This window comes from Microcebus murinus, chromosome 3 (genome assembly GCF_040939455.1).
Source record: "Microcebus murinus isolate Inina chromosome 3, M.murinus_Inina_mat1.0, whole genome shotgun sequence".
Lineage (NCBI taxonomy): Eukaryota > Metazoa > Chordata > Mammalia > Primates > Cheirogaleidae > Microcebus > Microcebus murinus.
In genome coordinates this window covers 50223194-50237614 of record NC_134106.1, presented here as the reverse complement: position 1 = coordinate 50237614, position 14421 = coordinate 50223194, and the positions used below count along the sequence as shown (strand labels likewise).

The following is a 14421-nucleotide window of genomic DNA, read 5'->3' as shown; positions in this document are numbered from 1 at the left end:
CTCTTGCTCAGGCTGGTTTTGAACTCCTGACCTTGAGCAATCCGCCCGCCTCGGCCTCCCAAGAGCTAGGATTACAGGCGTGAGCCACAGCGCCCGGCCTCAAGTTCTTTAATAATATTAAAAATCTTTAACTTTTTGTTAAACTTTGTCTATGTTTAAATCACAACCTAAAAATACACATATAAAACATTAAAGAAAGATTGGAAAAGAGAAAAATCACTAATACAAATATTAGCTGTGTGCATATATGTATATGTATTCCCTTCTAGAGTTTTTTGATATGCAGGCTTTGACTTCTTTCTTCAGCTATTACTTGATTATGGCAAAAAACTAAAGCAGAGAAAATGAGAGTCAACTAAAATGACTAAGCTCTGCGCCTATGCAAAAAATATCCAAGAGTAATGATTTGGCCACTGCCTTGGCCTCAAGGCCACATGTTTCCTTCTAGGTCCTTCTTAAATGGGACCTTTTTACTGAATCCAAATTTTACAGAACAAATCCTTTTATTAGAAGGGGTGCAGCAGAGAAAGATGAAGCTTTTCTTTCCTCCTTTCGTACTTAAAAAAGAATAATCTTGAAATCAGGAGGCCACAGGTTCCCCACCCCTGATTGGAGTATATCTTCACATAAATTTCATTGCATATTTTATATGACTACAATCATGAATACTATATATACATACAATTTGGTAGACTGGGTTTTTTTTCACTTGATATTATTCACATTTTGCTATGTTGCTACATAGATTTTATACTAAGCTCTATAAGGAAGAAAGTTGAGTAGAGAATGGATGGCCAAGGAAACGGGGAATAGTTTCAAGGATTTTAGGTCCTAATAAGGTTAAACAACAGATTTTCTGTAATCAAGGAGTGGGGAAATTGGAAAAATAGGACATTATAAGCAGGAGGTTGGACTTTCTAAGTTTTATATTAAAAAGTTTGTATTTAGATATCTAATACAACTGAGATTGAAGACAAGCATAACTTTCATCTAATAATTAGAGCAAACTATGAAAAACTCTGATGAGATTCAAAACATATTAAATCTAATTTTAGAAACTCCAGATGCAATGTTTTCATTTTCATAGTACACATATACACCTTAGCCAGGCACAGTAGCTCATGCCTTTAATCCTGGCTATTTGGGGAAGCTAAGGAAGGAGAATCACTTGAGTCCAGGAAATGGAGACCAGAGATCAGCTTGGGTGACATGAAGCGACCCTACCTCAAAAATAAAAAAAAAATATATATATATATCTATATATATAAAATATATATATATGTATACCTTTATTTTTATTTAGTGCTTATTAAAAGTGATAGATCAGTACTATAAATCATAAAATTATACTTTCATGTTATTGGGTATATTTTGAATCCATTTTTTTTGCCTTAGACTTTTGATATGATGATCTTGGTCATGTTGTTTCTGTAAGTGGTTGGTGGGTGCCATGTATATAAATGAAAGGCCAGGTGAGATGGCTCACACCTGTAATCCTAGCACTCTGGGAGACTGAGGCGGGAGGATCACTTCAGTTGTTTGAGACCAACCTGAGCAAAAGCAAGACCCCATCTCTACTAAAAATAGAAAAATTTAGGCAGGCATGGTGGTATATATGTGTGGTCCCAGCTTCTCAGTAGGCTGAGGCAAAAGGATTGCTTGAGCCCAGGAGTTTGAGGTTGCCGTGAGCTAGGCTGATGCCACAGCACTCTAGCTAGGGTGAGAGAGTGAGACATTGTCTCAACAAAAAAAAAAAGAAAGAAAGAAAGAAAAGAAAAGAAACTTATGTCATGAAAATGATGAGGAAAAAAAAAAGAAAAGAAACTAAATAAATGTTTGTTAAATTAATCAATGATTATATACTTACTACATGCTAAGCACTGTTCTAAGCACTAAGAATACAAAGGAGTGATTTATGTCCCAGCATCAAGGACCTTACAGTCTAATGGGGACACAGATTTGCCATTCCAACATAAGATAATTCGTGCTGAAATAGGAGGGACAGAATGCAATGGAGCAAGGGGTCTTCTCTTCTGTTTTAGTGAGCCCTGAAGACCTTCCCTTCTGTCCAACACTACATCTCTTTTTGTCACCTAGGCCTCAGAAAGGACTTCTTGTGCCCAAAGTTTCACATCCATCATGAATACAGTTCCTTGGTCTTTTGGGTCTAACTCCTTCTTCCACTGTGGCTCCAAACCATCAGGCTGATGGTAGCAAAAGATGCCATCCCATCTACTCTAAAGTCCTTGCTTTCCCATCTGTCTCTTGAACACTCTTGCACAAGAACTCATTCATACTTCTGCAACCACAAAACAAAATTCTCCATATAATGAATTCATGTTGGAATTCATGTTGGAGGAAGTGGACAGTACAAGTGGCATCTAACTCTATTTTTCTAGGATCTGAGCCCCGGTAAGATCACCCTGATGATCCAGGAGAGAAAGCTCACTCCTCTCAGCAATATGGAAGATGGATTGGGGAAAGTGCAAGACTAGAAGCAGGGGAAATAATTGTAATAATGTAGAGGAGAGAAGATTTATTTATTATTTTATTTTTTTTAGGCTGGTCAAAAGAGGCAGTGGGAATGGAGAAGAAACAAAGGAATCTGTAATTAGTTGTGATCAATTAGTTGTAAACACCACTGCACTTGGACCAACTTATTTATTTATTTATTTATTTTTGAGACACAGTCTTGCTCTGTGCCCCAGGGCTAGAGTGCTGCCATGGTGTCAGCCTAGCTCATAGCAACCTCAAACTTCTGGGCTCAAGCAGTCCTTCTGCCTCAGTCCCCTGAGTGGCTAGGACTACAGGTGTGTACCACCAACCTGGCTAATTTTTTCCATTTTTATTAGAGATGAGGGTCTTGCTCTTGCTCAGGCTGGTCTTGAACTCCTGACCTCAAGAGATTCTCCCACCCAGGCCTCCCAGAGTGCTAGGATTACAGGATGAGCCACTGTGCTTGATGGGGAAGAGAAGATTTAAATACTTGAATTAAAATAGTCCCTTTGGGGAATAGAGTTTTGGGAGATACAGGTAAGGAGAACTGAGTTTCTGCTTTGAGCAACTATATTAGCTGTCATGCCATTCAGTGATCTAGGAACTCTGGGAGAGGGGAATTTCTCCATTTGTATTAGAATTAATATGAATATTATATCATCCCCTATCATCTTTTCTCCCCTTCTTCTTTTCTACTAGAACCTTGATTTTGTTTGGGTAATCCATCTTGCTATAAAAGCCACTTGCTTCTTGAAATCAATCATGCTCATAATCTCATTCTTGAGGCAGAAATTGGTTTAGGAATGGGTGAATGATACAATTCTAAACAATATAACATGAGGGGAAATTTGCTGGAAAGCTTCTGGGATAGGTTTTTGTTATGGTTTGAATGTGTCCCCAACATTTATGTGTTGAAAACCTAATTCCCAATGTAATAGTATTAAAGATGTGGAGCTTTTAAGAGGTGTTTAAATCACAAAGGTGGAGCCCTCATGAATGGGATTAGCGCCCTTATGAAAGGGCTCCAGAAGCTAAACTACTCATCCTGAAAATATGTAAAATAAATAGAAGGGTTTGAGGGGAGCTCTCTTGTGTTCTTACCCTTCCACCATCTGCCCTGTGATGATACACCAGGAAGGTCTTTGGAAGATGCTGGCACTTTGACTGTGGACTTCCCAACTTCCAGAACTGTGAGAAAATAAATTTCTATCCTTCATAAATTACCCAGCTTCCGGTATTCTGTTCTGGCAGCACAAACAAAGACATTTTTTTCCCCACTCATCAAAAGAGATATCAGGACTACATTTGTCTTTGCTTTGTCTGCATGTGACAAGTAAACTTTAGACACCATTTTAAGATCATGAGTTAAAAATAAAGCCAACATGCTGAAGATGTTACAGCAGAAAGAACTAGAAGGAATCTGAGTTGTTGGAGACATGGCTAGCTGCTGAGTTCGAACCATTCCACCTCAGACTCTTTGTTATATGAGATAATAAATATTCCTGTATGCTTTAAACCAGTTGAGGTTTCTGTTTTTTGCAGCCCAAAACAACTTAAGAGAGAACTATCCTAAAAAGAGAGACTCCTAGCCAGATCTGTAACCATTGTAAATAAGACTTTGGGGCTGGATTCTCAGTGACCCAACCGGTCGCCCTGAGCAGTTCACCACTGAGAAAGAGAACTCACTGAGGTCTGAGCCTCTGGAAAATGGCCTCCAATAACATATGTATTTCCTTAAACTGCGCATTTAATTCTGTCAATATTAAACACGTCGTACTTTAATTTTCACTTCCTGATTATACTTAACAGTTACTCTTGCTCAAGACCACTGACAGATTCAGAAATAGAACACAATGCCTAGGTCGAAATGGAAGTTTACAACTTTGATGAAGCCCTTTTACAGAGTACAGGAAATAAAAGTCAACCAAACAGGAAGTAGGCAGAGCAGAACGGAGCAGCCGGAAATATTTGGGCCTGGCACAAGAATTAGTCTACAGAACACATAAGAACCAAACAAAATATTTAGAGTTGAAACCTTTAATCTGTAAAAATTTTAAAAGGATCATGAAAAGGGGAAAAGCAAATAAGGAAGTACAGGAAAGAGAAATGTCTCTCACTGGAGTAATTTTTGCATAAACCAAAGAATGTTTTCTGCACAGATTGTGACAGTTTTAAAACATTTCTGCAAATTCCTTGACCCTCCTGCCACGCAGAGATGAACTCTGTGGCCCCTCCCTTTGAGTCTGGGTCAAACCTTAGTGATTGGTTGACCAGTAGAGTATAGCAGAAGTGATTTGATGTGACTTTCTAGACAGATCATAAAAGGTGGTACACATTCTCCCTGGTTCTCTGGATTCTGGGTCAGAGGATCTAACTACTGTGTAAGAAGCGTTACTACCCAGAGATCACCATGCTGGGAGGAAATACAAACCAACTCACACAGATAGACCACATGGAGAGGCCCTGACATCCCAAGCCCGCCCAATGCCTGCTCTTCCCCCTCCTGCAGCTGTCTGCCTACAACTGCATGGGAGATGCCAGGACAGAACCACCCAGTGGTTCTTCCTGAATTCCTAACCCACAGAAAGCAGAAAACAATAAAATAATTGTTCTTGTTTTAAGCCAGTAAGCTTTGGGGTGGTTTGTTATGCAGCAGTAGATAACCAGAACAATAGATGAAGCGATTTAAATGGATGGCTCATATTCACTAAGTAAGGAAAGAACCCATAGGCCCATTAGATGTCATTATAACTAATTACTATGACAAGGAAGATGGTTTCCAGTCAGTGGACCTGTTACAAATAATAAAAGCAAATAATTAATTGGTGAGACCAACTAAAGTTTTTAAAAAAACTCTTGATTCTGAAAGAACACTATAGTTAATATGAAATGTTTAAATATTATGTCATATTTCTCAAGGGCAATTTGTATAAGTGATTTTCTTTTTATCACTTTTTTCCCCATTTTAGAGACTTATATTATCAACAAACTATAACAGATATTTGGGCTGATTCCTGACATCTCAATACCTCAGCACCTCAAAAAGCCACAAGCTGGGAGGTTGAGGACCCCTGTGCACTGGATATCAGTTTCTTGGCCTTAGGAGATTCAATCATTGAGATTTCTGTAAGGGAAACATAGCCAGTGGGGCCATGTCCATGGACTAAATTTCAAGATGGGAAAGATGAATGTCAGAGAAGTCAAAGACTCCTAAGGCTCGCACTTCTGGTAGTAATTTTTGTTTTTGTTTTAAAGGATTGAAAGGGGGCACTCTGGGAGGCCAAGGCGGGTGGGCGCATTGCTCAAGGTCAGGAGTTTGAAACCAGCCTGAGCAAGAGTGAGACACCGTCTCTACTATAAATAGAAGGAAATTAATTGGCCAACTAATATATATAGAAAAAATTAGCTGAGCATGGTGGCACATGCCTGTAGTCCCAGCTACTCGAGAGGCTGAGGCAGTAGGATCACTTGAGCCCAGGAGTTTGAGGTTGCTGTGAGCTAGGCTGATGCCATGGCACTCACTCTAGCCTGGGCAACAAAGTGAGACTCTGTCTCAAAAAAAAAATAAAAAATAAAACAAAGGATTGAAAGGGGCCAGGCAACGTTGCTCATGCCTATAATTCTAGCACTCTGGGAGGCCGAGGCGGGAGGATCGCTTGAGGTCAGGAGTTCAAGAACAGTCTGAGCAAGAGCTAGACCCTGTCTCTACTAAAAATAGAAAGAAATTAGTGGGACAATTAAAAATATATAGAAAAAATTAGCCGGGCATGGTGGTGCATGCCTGTAGTCTCAGCTACTCAAGAGGCTGAAAGAGAAGGATCGCTTGAGCCCAAGAATTTGAGGTTGCTGTGAGCTAGGCTGACGCCACAGCACTCTAGTCCAGGAAACAGAGAGAGAATCTGTCTCAAAATAAATAAATAAATAAATAAAGGATTGAAAGGACATAAATAAAAATTAAAATCAACCAAAGCAAATACAGGAAAATAACATGGAAAATGTATATGAGATATATAGAGTAGGCAAATCCATAAAGACAGAAAGTAAATTAGTGATTGTCTAGGGCTGAGGAGCCAAGGGGTAACCAACTATTGAGGAACATAGTGAATTTAGGATTTCTTTATGAGGCACTGAAAATGTTCTAAACTTGATTGTGATAATGGTTCCAAAACTGAATATACTAAAAACCACTGAACACTTTAAATGGGTGAATTGTATGGTGTGTAAACTATATCTCAATAAAGTTATTATAAAAGAAATAACATGGGAAAAGTTTATATAGGATGAAAACAGATTTTAAAAAAGAGCCTCTTTATCATAATAAAAATGTTTTCGCTGATGCTTAGAAACTCCCTGGCTAAATGAAAAGGTGATGCTGAGATTCCTGTAGAGCAGAGTTCAGCAAACTTTTTCTGTAACAGGCCAGATAAAAAATACTTTAGACTTTGTAGGCCAAGTGATTGTGGATATTATGTAAGTTCTCATATAACAAGAGAGAACAAACTTCTGCACACTTTTCATTGATGAAATTAAAAACATAATAATTGAGTGCAGTTTTTTGTAATATGGGTCTGCTAACAAGAAAAATGGAATTCTCTTTCAAGGGATAACATCTTGATTAATTGATGTTCAAAGTTAATGTTCCCTATCATCATCACATGGATTGCAAATATTCTTCTGAAAAAAATTCTTACTTAATGGGTCATACAAAAACAGGCAGTGGGCCGGGTGCGGTGGCTCACGCTTATAATCCTAAAACTCTGGGAGGCTTAGGTGGGAGGACTGCTTGAGCTCCGGAGTTCAAGACCAGCCTGAACAAAACTGAGACCCCATCTCTACAAAAAAAGAAAAATTAGCCAGGCGATGTGCCGTGTGCCCATAGCTCCAGCTACCAGGGAGGTTGAGGCAGGAGGATTGCTTGAGTGCAGGAGTTTGAGGTTGCAGTGAGCTATGATGAAGCCACTGCACTCCACTTCCTTTCCTCTTCAAGCTTTTAGTAGCCTAAGGGTTTATGTCTGTGTTTCATCTCCTGTTCTTATAAGGACACCAGTTATACTCTAATTCAGTATGAAAGGGCAGACTCTCGGAAGCAGAGATGCTGTTGGACCTGTAAGGCTGTTGCATATGTGGTATTTCCCAGTGGATGGTGGATGGTGGCAACAGCAGTTGTCTCAAGAATTTCCTCTTTAGGCTGGGTGCGGTGGCTAATGCCTGTAATCCTAGCACTCTGGGAGTCTGAGGCGAGAAGATAGCTTGAGCTCAGGAGTTTGAGACCAGCCTGAGCAAAAGTGGGCCTCGAGACTTAGAGTCTCTACTGAAAATAGAAAAATTAGCCAGGCATCATGGTTTGTGCCTGTAGTCCCAGCTACTCAGGAGGCTGAGACAAGAGAATTGCTTGAGCCCAGGAGTTTGAGGTTGCTGTGAACTATGCTGACATGACAGCACTCTAGCCCAGGTGACAAAGCGAGACTCCACCTCAAAAAAAAAAAATTCCTCTTTAATTGCTTTATCTTTAACTGACCAATTTTAGTGTTCAAAGAAGTGCTTTGCATCATGAAAATCTTAAAATGCTCACATTGGAAGAAGCCTCATTTCCTCTTGCTTAACAAGTAAGTCGAGGTTCAAAGTGGGAAAACGATTAGTCCAAGATCATTCTTTCATTCATTCAACAGATGTGTATTGAACAACCCCCACGTGCCAGGCTGTGTGCTAGCCCCTGAGACTGAGAGGTGAACAAGATAGACATGGTCCCTGTTTTGAAAGCGTTTCAGGTCTAGTGGAGGAGGTAGAAAATGAGCAGCCACTTACACAGGTAATTATGACAGTTATATAGGACAAGCACAGGGGCTGAACCCAGGACAAGGAATGAAAAGGCTGGGCTGGGAATGTGGGAGCCAAAGGAGCTTTCTGGGCAGATGGAGCTGGAATGGAATGTGTAATGGCCTGAGATGGGGAGAAGAAAGGCATTTTCAAGGAGCAGAGAAGGTCACTGTGTTTGGAGTGGCGTGTGTGAAGATGACTTAGTTCTTGATGAGGTAGGAACAGTAGGCAGGAGCCAGATCTTGAAGGGCCTTTGAAGCCATGGTGACCATTTGGACTTTATCCTAAGAACACTTGGGAACCCTACAAGCTTCTAAGCAGGAGAGTATCATGATCAGATTTTATTTTAAAACATGTAAAAGGCCTTGGACACCAGTGACAAATGGTTAGAGAGCAGGGCAGAAGTGAGGTGAGATCATATGACTGGAAATTATTACTATTGTCCAGGCAATAGTTGATGGTGGCTTGTACCAAGGTGTACCTGGATAATAGAGAGGCATGGACGGAGTGGATGAATGATCTGTTCACAGACAAGATCCACAGCATTTAAAAATTAATGTAGATAAGGGTAAAGAAGAAGGTGTTAAGAATGACCGTCAGGTTTCTGGCATGAGCACGAGTAGAGAGTAGTCCCATGGAATGGAGTAAGAGCCCCAGGTTTGGGGATACAAGGAGAAAGATTATGAGTTTGGTGTGGGGTTGTTCAATCTGAGCCTCTGTGAAACCAGACAGCTGTCTATAAGGGTCTGAAACTGGAGATATAAATTTGAGAGTGTCTGTTGGAATTTAAGGGGACCAATGAAACACGCCCCCTACCTTCTGAGTTCAGAACTAACTGAGAACTAAATATGGATCGTGGAGATCAAAACCTTAACTTTGGCCAGGCACGGTAGCTCATGCCTGTAATCCTAGCACTCTGGGAGGCCGAGGTGGGAGAATCACTTAAGGTCAGGAGTTTGAAACCAGCTTGAGCAAGAGTGAGACCCATTCTCTACTAAAAAGAGAAAGAAATTAATTGGTCAACTAAAAATATATAGAAAAAAGCCGGTCATGGTGGTGCACGCCTGTAGTCCCAGCTTCTTGGGAGGCTGAGGCAGAAGGATTGCTTGAGCCCAGGAGTTTGAGGTTGCTGTGAGCTAGGCTGATGCCACAGCACTCTAGCCCGGGCAACAGAGTGAGACTCTGTCTCAAAAAAAAAAAAAAAAAAAACCAAAAAAACCTCAACTTTTTTACTGGTTAAACTGGGTGGTAGAATGCAGGTTTGATCTGTAGACACAATTTGGCTTTTTAATATCTTCCCCCTGAATTTCACCTATTTGCCCCAGCTGCAGACCTCCCTATTGCAGAACAGAGCCTGGCCCAGCAAGATTGCCTCATGGAGGAGGGAGGACTGGGTGCCTGCTGCAGGCGGCACCCATCCACGGAGGAAGGGAGAGGAGGTGAGAGGCACCCAAACCATCTGTGAGTCACTCCCCTGTGGGAAGGACTGAGTGTTCCAGCAGGAAACAGATGGTGCACTCAAAGTAGTAATTGAAGAGAGTTTAACAAAGGGATGATTTGCAGAGGTGTGGACAAGGCTTAATGTACCAACTAGGGACACAGATACATCCAGGAACTAGATACTGGGAAGTTCTAGTAAGGACCAAGGGGAGGGAGCTGTTACGGGAACTCAGTGAGCTGTAGCCAGGAGGTGCTGCCCAACAGGAACACGACAGAGGAGGGAAGCTAGAGCCAAGACTGTGGCCCTGACTGGCCAGGTGTAAGGGTGGGCTGTGGGGGGAGGTAAATGTCCTATCTACTTCTCTTGCCACCTTCTGGGTTCCTTCCCATTGACGAAACCCCCTGACGCCAGAGGACAATAATGACCTGGCAATGTTGTCTGTGGCAGTCAGGCTGCCCAGGTGCAGAGCAGGGCAGAGAAGGGTGGAGAACGGGCCCGCAGAAAATGACCAGCATGGGCAGTAAGGGGTAGAGAGAGGACAAGAGGCTGCCAGGCTCACCTCACACCATCCACTGCTCCTTTGAGTCGCCTTCGACCACTGCTGCATAGTTTAGCCTTTGCTCTAAGAAGGCTCTGAAATGGGAACAGAACTGGTCTTTAAATAACTATCAATGCCCACTGCACCCTTAGGTGAAAACTGATCACTATCCTACCTCCCAATCTCATATTTCCTCAGCTGTATTGTCCAATTGGCTCACCAGAAGATATGAAATGGGATCAAATGATAATAGAAACATATGACAATATGATGCTTGACTGTGATACAGTGCAGTAAAATTAAAATGTCCCAGATAACCTTCTTCCATTATAGTATTTCATTGATTCTAAGATGTGCACTTTTTTTCCCCTTCACATTCTAACCTCTCTGAAATTGGAATTCATATGAAAGCCTCATTAGCCAGGCTGCAGTTATGATGGAGTTGTCACTGTCTGCTGTTGTCACTGTGTGTCAAAACTGGCAGAATAGGTATCAGCAGCGTGGAAGAAAACCCTGCAGCCAAACTCTCATCCTATTCAGCCTCAGCCCAGGGCCCTCACTCAGTGCTGCAGCCAGTCTCTTGTGTGTTCTACTTTTAGAGTCCAAAGGGTTAACAGGACATGGGAGATTATCCCAGCACCAGCCCCACACCCAAGAAACTTAGAAAACATGAGCAAATCTGCTGGTCCCTGCAGCAGTTAGACCAGTTATGTCAGTCCGGATTCTAGGTGATGAGCCACAGAAACCAACATTGCCTGATTTAAGCAGAGAAGGAATTTATCCATAGCCCATTGGGCAGTTGAGGGAATTATAGGGAAGACTGGAAAACCTGGCTTTGAGCAGTGTGACCTACAAACTAGTCCAGTGAAGACATACTTGTCAGCAGCTGAACTGAGCCCCACTATCATGGGGAATTCTCTGCTGGGCCGCATCTGTGCATCACCGACTCCTGATTCAAAGTCCAAAGTGGGCGCCTCTCACTGGCAGAGCTGTGGTCACATGGCTGCAAGGGAAGCTGGGAAAGTAAGTGACATTTCATGCTTCTATAAAAAGAGATAGACTCTGCCTCCCACCAAGACTCTTGAGGGGAAAGAGGTTCATTGACAGAAAGCCAGAAATCATATGAATGTCTACTTCCTCTCCCAAAATAAAGTCCTCGGAATCCCAGATTACATACATAGTACTGGCACCAGCTAACAACCCAAGCAGGGGGCCCAGTAGTATTGGAGGAAGTAGGGAAGACAGAAAAAACAGAAAAGAGAAAATCTTCCAGATAACAGGTTTATCTTAATGCTTCTCAGTCTATGTCAGTTTTCCATAGTTCTTGATCTGTGAACTTTACACTGTGTTGGGAGAAGTCTTCCACAAGTTGTAAATTATGTCTTAGGTTTACTATATTATGTCTGGAAATTGAAACCTTCTTAGCCTCTTGCAAAATTTAGAAATTTTCAATGATGCTCCAGAAGTTACTGGAGAATCCTTTCTTCCCTATTCCGTATATTTAAAACCCCTTAATTTCCATTTCCCCTGTGTCCCTGTCAAGCCAAGGACACAGCCCCACATCTTCTTGTGAGCATTGTGAGCAATGGTATGCTGATAAACTGGCCCTCTTGGGGGTGGAGGGAGAAAGCCCTGATTTGTAGCATTTGCCGATTTCTTTGGTGTAAATACACCCACCACTGGAAATTTCAAGCTGTTAAAATTGTGGTTTGCAAAATCCCTAAATATTTATCACATCTTGTGAGCCCCTATAAGCCATTGCTTCTTGCCTGGATTTTCTTAGGCCTGTGATACCTGCCTCTTAAAGCAGTTTTCTCACTTTAATCCAGAAAATCTCTTATAGTAGATGCCTCAACTCAAGATGCTATTGAATATATGTTGTGAGAAGGCAGAGGTCTTTGTTTTGTTCTCTGCTGTTCCCGCAGTGCCTAGAACAGTACCTGGCATAGAAAGTTCTTAGTATTAATATATGTTTGTCCATGGTCTGTTTCTGAGGCTCTTCCCTGGGGCCAGGCAAGGACAAACATCTCTGCTGTGTGTGGCCCACAGAGTGCTGCCTTTCTCTGCCTTGAGTATTCCATCTGTGTCAAAGGCAACCAAAACTTGCCTTATGTCCTGTATTTTCCTGTGAAGTGGAACACATCTCTGATTATCTATTTGCCTCTGTTATTCCACTTCTCTTTTCAGAAAGACTCAGCCAAGTTTTTACATTTTATCTTGCTTCTTCAGTTGATCATTTCCTTCTTATCACGTGTCAGCTAGCACTGTCTGCTGTATTGATTAGTGTTTCCCTTTTTATTTTCCTTTGCTTTTGAGTCCAGACATTTATTTTTCTGATATACTCTTTAGATTCTTTTTTGTGGGGTCTACCACAGTGAGCAATATGAAACTATGAAGTTTTCAGTCTGCCAAAAACATGACTGTTGAAACAAATCTTGTCCTTTATCCTTCCTGGATGGTGGTATCCTATTAGACCAACATCTAACCTGGGCCTGGACTCTGTCTACCACTGACCTGCCTGCTTCACCTGCTGCTCTTTCATCTTCCTGTTCCTCCCCTGAAAGTCCCCCTCCAAAAGTTTCCTGGGTATGTTCCCTCAAGGTACGTGCATGCCTGCATTCCCACCTATAATGACTGAGCTGCCCCCAAACTCACTGGTAATGCTAGAAGCATTTTATGCTCATCTTCCCACACTTCCCTCCTCAAATCTGGCCTCAGTGGCGTGACAACCTGGTATAACTGTGGCAGTTTTTAATGGGTGATTCCCCAATTAAACTTATTGTTGACTCGTTATCTGACCTTTGAAGAGGGCACTTCTCAAGAGCTTCCTGGAACTATACTCCCTGGTTGAGGGTGGGGAGGGTGTGTAGATTATTCCAGTCTGTTCTCTGAAATCTCTCCTCCCTTTATTGCAGTTCTATGGACCCCAGTCATCCTTTCTGATCTAGTAATAACCAGAAAAAAAGGGTATCTAATATCTTCTAGGAGTAGCAGATAGGTCCAAGTGTATCTCCTTTCACCTTTCAGGTCAGACTAGCCTGGTCTCCACAGTCGGAACCTTTCTCTTAAGGAAACCCTTCCCTCTACATGGCAATGGTGGTGTTAGCCATGCAGAATGGACACTGGCTACAGACAACCAGGGAGTGTCTGAGGCCAAGTGACAGGCTTCCCCTGCTGCCCCTCTCCCCAGGGGCAGGCTCCTTTATTTATCTTTGTCCCTCCAACTGCTCTCATTCTGACTTCAAGGTGGAAGTTCCTAAACCAATTCAGCTCATTCTTGATTCCTAGAGACAGTATGTTCCTGGCATAGGCCTTTTACTGCTCTTTCTTAGTCTTTGGTTTTACTAATATTTTCATTAATGCCCCAGAAGATGGCCTGCCACCTATAACATCCAGGCCCCTATTCCTCTATTTGTTCATTGATAAAAAGCCACCACCTTCTGTGGCTGAACCTCCAAATCTGATCAAAGCCATGGCCAGGCTCAAGTAACAGAGCTAGAGAGGACTTTGACCCATGTGGTGGGTTTTGATGGTGATTCTAGGAGACTGTAGGTAAGTCACACAGAATCCGTGGATTAATTCCACTACAGTTCTCTCCTTTGCCCTAAAACTAAATCCAGTTCAAAATAACATAAAGAGGAAGAGAATCTGAGGCAGTTGAGTTAATGCACCTAAGGCTAGAATTGCACATGCTAAAAATACTCTAACCCAGTGGTTCTCAAGTGGTCCTCAGACTGGTAGCATCACCATCACCTGGGAACTTTGTCAGAAATGCAAATTCATAAGCCTTCCCCCAGACCTACTGAATCAGTGGGAGGAAGTCCAGGAAACTGTACTTTAATAAGCTTACTAGGTGACTGTTATGCATGTTAGAGTGTGGGAACTGCAGCTCTACCGTGTTTCCCCGAAAATAAGACAGGGTCTTATATTTAGTTTTCCTCAAGAAGACACCCTAGGGCTTATTTTCAGGGGATGTGTTATTTTTTTAAGTACGGTACAACAATCTACATTTATTCAAATACAGTTAAGTCGTCTTCTTCTGGAACATCATCATAGTAAAATGGCCGCCACAGCTTTCCTTCTTCCCCCCTGGGGACACACAATACCTAAAGCAGAGTGTCCTGCTCCT

At 42.0% G+C, this 14421-nt stretch overlaps 1 long non-coding RNA gene across 1 annotated transcript in view; it reads right to left on the bottom strand.

The window, feature by feature from the left end:
* The window catches only part of LOC142870038 (uncharacterized), a 46018-nt gene that overhangs the window by 3456 nt on the left and 28141 nt on the right, over positions 1-14421 (bottom strand). The window lies entirely within an intron of this gene.